The 6,888-nt window shown below is 37.9% G+C and overlaps 1 non-coding gene across 1 annotated transcript; it reads right to left on the bottom strand.

The window, feature by feature from the left end:
* Positions 1-630: 630 nt before the first annotated feature.
* Positions 631-767, bottom strand: LOC112423858 (small nucleolar RNA SNORA46). The gene has a single exon (XR_003014427.2). It is a non-coding gene; the product is annotated as a small nucleolar RNA SNORA46 (small nucleolar RNA).
* Between the last annotated feature and the right edge of the window lie 6,121 nt (positions 768-6,888).

Consider the following 6,888-nt stretch of genomic DNA (forward strand, 5'->3'; position numbering starts at 1 on the left):
TTGGGTTCTGGTGAGGGCCCTCTTCACAGTTGCTGACTGTATTATTTCATTCTCATACTGCTATAAAGAACTACCCAAGACTGGATAATTTATGAAGAGTTTTAACTAACTCACAGTTTTGTGGGCTGTAATGAAGCATGGCTGGGGAGGCCTCAGAAAACTTAAAATCATGGCAGAAGGCAAAGGGGAAGCAGGCATGAGTGGGGCAGGATAGAGAGAGCAAAGGGGGACGTGCCATGCACTTTTAAACCATTAGATCTCGTAAGAACTCAGTATCATGAGAACAGCACGGAGGAAATCTGCCCCATGATCCAGTTGCCTCCCACCAGGTCCCTCCTCCAACATTGGGAATTACAATTCAACATGAGATTTGGATGGGGAGGCAAACCATATCACACTCTCTTTACTTATGCAAATTTCTGCAGCCAGCTCCCCACAAAATGGATTTTTCCTTTATACTACATGGTCAAGCTGCAAATTTTCCAAACTTTTATGCTCTGCTTCCCTTTTAAATATAAGTTCCAGTTTCAGACAATCTTTTTGTTCATGCATATGGGTGAGTGCTGTTAGAAGCAGCCAGAGCACATATTTTTTATTTTTAATTTGTTTGTTTTCAAAAATCAAATACAGTCATGTTCCTTAACTCCATACAGCAACAGCAGAATGGCATAAGTCAGTTGTGCAACAGAGAGAGCCAGGATTTTTCTTGCACTACAGTGTAACCAAGAATGGGGAATATTCCCATCCATAGTTCTAAATATAGTGCTACAGATCACATCTTGAATGCTTTGCTGCTTAGAAATTTCTTTCACTAAATAACTTAAATCATCTCTCCACAGATCTCTAGAGAAATGGCACAATGCCACCAGTTTCTTTGCTAAAGCATAGCAAAAGTGACCTTTACTCCTGTTAGTTCCCAACAAGTTCCTCATTTCCATCTGAGACCACCTCAGCCTGGACTTCGTTGTCCATATCAGTATCAGCATTTTGGTCAAAACTATTGAACAAGTCTCTAGGAAGTTCCAAACCTTTCCTCCTCTTCCTGTCTTCTTCTGAGCATTCCAAACTGTTCCAACCTCGTCTGTTATCCAGTTCTGAAGCTGTTTCCACATTTTCAGGTATCTATATAGCAATGCCCCACTTCTCTGATACCAATATTCTGTATTAGTCCATTTTCACACTGTTATAAAGAAATACCTGAGACTGGGTAATTTATGAAGAGGTTTAATTGATCACAGTTTTGCAGGCTGCATGGGAAGCACAGCTGGGAAGACCTCGGGAACCTTGCAGTCATGGCAGAAGGTGAAGGGGTAGTGTCTTCACGTGGCCAGGAGAGACAGAGAGAGAGAAGAGGAAGTGCCATACATTTTTAAACCATCAGATCTCATGAGAACTCACTCACTATCATGGGAACAGCAAGGGGGAAATTTGCCCCCATGATCCAATCACCTCCCACCAGGTCCCTCCCCCAGTATCAGGAATTACAATTCAACATAAGATTTGTGTGGGGACAAAGATCCAAACCATATCACAGACTGTCAACTTCTCATTGTATCTTTACATGGTAGAAAGACAGTGAGAGAGCTCTCTGAGATCCATTTTATGTCACTAACCCCACTCATGAGGGCTCCACCCTCATGACCTACTCACCTTCCAAGAGTCTCACCTCCTAAACTGTCACATTGGGAGTTAGGATTCCAACATATGAATTTTGACATTAGGTATATAGCAATTCTTATAGTAATTTTTCCTCGCAAATGTCAACAATTTCAATTTTATTGATGAGGACATTTTGTGTTTCAAGGATAAAACATAAATCTTGACCTATCATATTCATTGTAAATGAAAATGACCCAGATTTTCTTTAATTTTTAATTTTATTGTTTTTTTGAAGGGGTTGACACACAGGTTTGGTCATAAGCACTCTATTTATTCTGTCACTTCAGGCAGCTTCATCCACACACGGCTTCTATTACACTGAATTCACACAAACTTACATATCCCAGAGCCTGAAATAGAGAGGGCCTATCTTAAAGATACATGTTGAAGGCTTTTATCTAAAAGAGTAGAAAGTAAATTGATAAAAATAAAGCCCATAAGGTTTTATAAGAAATTGTATCAGCTTGAACTATAAGACAGAGAGGCAATACAAAATTAAGAGAGGCCTTTGGAACTCCTGAATTACTATAGGCAAAAGGAAGTTAGCGAAGATGACTTAACTGTGAACATGAAACACTTTTTATGAAAATATCACTCAGAGGGATGAGCCAAAAGTCCGGAATATAGTCAAGAGTCATGGAGAAGTATTCCCAGGTAATAGGATTGAGCCTTGGTCAAGGGAATGGAAACATGTCTCTACATATATTTCAGAATTGCTATGGACCATGACTGTTTTGCACCTCTTTTGAATAGAAATGTCTATTGCAGGTATCCTATATTTATCTTATGACTATATGTTGTGGTTGGTGGGGATGTGATGATTAATTTTATGTGTGAATTTGACTGGGCTGTGGGCTTTCCAGATATTTGATCAAGCATTATGATGAGTGTTTCTGTGAGGGTGTTATTTGATAAATATAACATTTAAATTGATTGAGTAAAGAAGGCTGACCTCCTGCATGTGGGTGGGCTTTACCAAGTCAGTTGAAGGGTAAATAGAGCAATAAGTTGACTATTCCCAGAATAAGAGGAAATTTCTTCTGCCTGAATGTCCTTGAGTTGGGACGTCTTTTATGTTTGTTTGTTTTTATGCCTTTAGACTTGAATTAAAATATTGGCTCTTCCTAAGTCTGAAACCTGCTGGCCTTTTATCTGCATATAGACCTGATTTAGAGGACTTACACTTTCAGCCAAAGCCTGATGCTACAATGAGAAAAGACTCGTCAGGGGTCCTGGCAGAGGCTTAATGTATTTTGTTTTTATTATTTTTGTGATTTCAGTAGTTTTTGGGGAACAGTGGTGTTTGGTTACATGGATAAGTTCTTTAGGTGTGATTTCTGAGATTTTGGTGCACCCATTACCCAAGCAGTGTACACTTCACCCAATGGGTAGTCTTTTATACCTCATGCCCTCCCACCCTTCTCCCCAAGTCCCCAGAGTCCATTATGTCATTCTTATGCCTTTGCATCCTCATAGCTTAGATCCCACTTATAAGTGAGAACATATGATGTTGGATGTTTGGATTTCCATTTCTGAGTTACTTCACTTAGATTAATGGTCTCTAATTCCATCCAGGTTGCTGTGAATGTCATTGTTTCATTCCTTGTTATTGCTGAGTACTATTCTAGGGTGTGTGTGTGTGTGTGTGTGTGTGTGTGTGTATGTGTGTGTATGTATATATGATATATATATATCTCACACTTTATCCACTCTGTTGATTGGTGGCCATTTAGGCTGGTTCCATATTTTTGAAATTGTGAATTGTGCTGCTATAAACACGCATGTGCAAGTGTCTTTTTCATGTAATAACTTCTTTTCCTTTGGGTAGATACCCAGTAGTGGTATCGCTGGAGCCATTAATACCTCTTACCCTACCTGTGGCTTGGTTTCTTCTTGACCACCTTTCTAGGCCCTGCCAAGAAAACCCTTAGCTTCATTTTGCCTTTCATAAGTTACATACCCTTTTATTTGGATTTAGTTCTTGTTCTCATGGACTTCAGAGCCCACTTGTGCCCGCTATTTGGGATCCAAATTCTCTTTAGTCCATGATTACAAGCAAGAACCAGCCCCAATGACTTTCATATCAGACACATGGTTTTAGAACTTCAGACTCAGTTACTGCCTAGAAGGAAAGTTTGAGTAACACACAGCAAATCTACTAATGTTCTATTCGGTCACAGATATAGACTGGTCAAGTTATAACATGACTATTTAATACTTTAGGTTTTCATATTATTGTTGAAAAAATTTCAGTAACATATTGTGTAGAAAATCTTTCATGTTGAGATATTTGCATCTATAGACATAAAGTTCTTCATGGTAATAGTTCATATTTTGTTTTGTTTTGCAGAGGCAAGGTCTTGTTATGTTTCCCAGACTGGTCTCAAACTCCTGGTCTCAAGAGGTCTTCCTTGCTTGGCCTCCCAAAGGGTTGGGATAACAGGCGTCAGCCTCCATAACTGGCCTTTCATATTCTGTTGTTTTCCCTCTATTTCTTAATTTTGAATTTTCTCCATAGTTTTTAAATTATATTTATAAAAGTTTATAGTTTTTCCTTAAAGATTTATATCTTGAGTTTATTAATTCTACTATCTTTAGATTTTCAAATGCTGGATTTCTGCTTTAGTACCTACAGTTTTCCTTCTTAGAGTTTGTTTTGTTGAATTTTTCCCCTGAGTGTTTGAGTTGAATATATGGTTGGTGCCTTTACATTCTTTCAATGTCTTCTGAATATTGAAAACTTTATATATATAATATAATCTTCTTATTTTTTTAATTGACAAAATTTTACATATTTATAGTGTAAATGATGTTTTAAAATATGTATACATTGTGAAATGGTTACAAAAACTTATTAACATGCATTACCTCACATATTTATTTGTAGTCAGAACACTTAAAATCCACTTTCTTAGCAACTTTCAAGTATACAATACATTGTTATCAACTATAATCACCATGTGGTACATTAGACCTCTTAAACTTACTCCTCTTGTGGTGTAATTGAAATTGTGTATCTTTTGACCATCATCTCCTCAATCTCTTTACTTTCCCCACCACCAGCCCCTGATAGCCACCACTCTTCTCTCTCCTAGCATGAGTTAGACTTTTTTAGATTCCGCATGTAAGCAACATCATATGGTGCTAGTATTTCCGGGCCTGGCTTATTTCATTTAATATAATGTCTTCCAGGTTTATCCATGTTGTTGGGAATCTATGGAATGGGAGAAAGTATTTGCAAACCATACATCTGATAAAGAGTTAATATCTAAAATATAGAGGAAATCACATTGTTCAATAGCAAGAGAGCAAATAACCCAATTGAAAATGGGCAAAGGATTTGAATAGACATTTCCCAAAAGAAGACAAATATGTCCAACAAGTACATGAAAAAAATGCTCATATCAGAGAGATATAAAATAAAACCACAATGAGATATTACTTCACACGTGTTAGAATAGCTGTTTTGAAAAAGGTAACACGTTGGTGAGAATGTGAAGAAAAGGGAACTGTAGTACACTATTGGTGATCATGTAAATTAGTACAGCCATTGTGGAAGACAGGATGGAGGTTCCTCAAAAAATTAAAAATGTAACTATCATATGATCCAGCAACCCCACACTGGGTATATATTCAAAAGAAATGAAATCAGTATGTCGAAGAATATCTGCACTGTTATGTTTGTTGCTACACTATTCATAGTAGCTAAAATGTGGAATAAACCTAAGTGTCCATCCGTGGATGAATGGATAAAGAAAATGGATACAGGCCGGGCGCGGTGGCTCAAGCCTGTAATCCCAGCACTTTGGGAGGCCGAGACGGGTGGATCACGAGGTCAGGAGATCGAGACCATCCTGGCTAACACGGTGAAACCCCGTCTCTACTAAAAAAATACAAAAAAATAGCCGGGCGAGGTGGTGGGCGCCTGTAGTCCCAGCTACTCGGGAGGCTGAGGCAGGAGAATGGCGTGAACCCGGGAGGCGGAGCTTGCAGTGAGCTGAGATCCGGCCACTGCACTCCAGCCTGGGCGACAGAGCGAGACTCCGTCTCAAAAAAAAAAAAAAAAGAAAATGGATACATACAGAATACTATTCAGCCTTAAAAATAAAAATGTTACATATTTAAAACAGAATTCTTGCTTAAATTCTGCTTTGGTCACATCCCATGTTTTTTGACATGTAAGATTTCATTGTTTGAATTTTATTTTATTTTTATTTTTATTTTTTATTTTTTTTGAGACGGAGTCTCACGCTGTTGCCCAGGCTGGAGTGCAGTGGCGCGATCTCGGCTCACTGCAAGCTCCGCCTCCCGGGTTCCCGCCATTCTCCTGCCTCAGCCTCCTGAGTAGCTGGGACTACAGGCGCCCGCCACCGCGCCCGGCTAATTTTTTTGTATTTTTAGTAGAGACGGGGTTTCACTGTGGTCTCGATCTCCTGACCTTGTGATCCGCCCGCCTCAGCCTCCCAAAGTGCTGGGATTACAGGCTTGAGCCACCGCGCCCGGCCTTATTGTTTGAATTTTAAAACTGACCTGCATTAGTATCTTGATTTTTATTTTAATCTTTCTTTTTTGCCAGAGAATATTTTAAAACTTAAGTGTTTTTGTGTTTTTGGTAGTTTGTCAGTCAACTTTATGTGTGTGGGTTAATTTTATTGTAGCCAGCTACTTCGGTCTATTCATTCTCAACTTTGGGGAATATATAGTTTTTATTATGTCCTAGTGTATGATTAACTATTGTACAAACCTTAGTATAGATATCGTATCCTAATTCAACTGCATTATTTTATTCTCACTCTCTTTAAATTTAAAATACAAATAAGTATTAAATTTTTGTATTTTGTACAAATAAGTATTAAATTTAATTTGCATAAAATACAATTAAATATTAAATTTTGCTTATTTGAGATCAAAAGCTGAGAAAAGAGTGTGAAAGTCTTCCATTACAGTTGTGTTTTTCCTTACTTACCTGTATTTCTAAGTTTTGGCTTTTTATAATTTGATCCTGCATCCCCATGTTTGTCATGACTCTTACAATGTTATTGTGAATTGTATATTATTTAAAATATGAAAACATTCTTGATTAATAAATGCTTTTCCCTTTTCAAAATCATCTTTTTAAAAATTCAACTTTTAAGTTTAGGGGCACGTGTGCAGGTTTGTTATATAGGTAAACCTGTGTCATGGGGGTTGTTATATAGATTATTTCATCAGCCAGGTGTTAAGCCAAGT

The sequence above is a fragment of the Macaca nemestrina genome, chromosome 5 (genome assembly GCF_043159975.1).
Source record: "Macaca nemestrina isolate mMacNem1 chromosome 5, mMacNem.hap1, whole genome shotgun sequence".
NCBI lineage: Eukaryota > Metazoa > Chordata > Mammalia > Primates > Cercopithecidae > Macaca > Macaca nemestrina.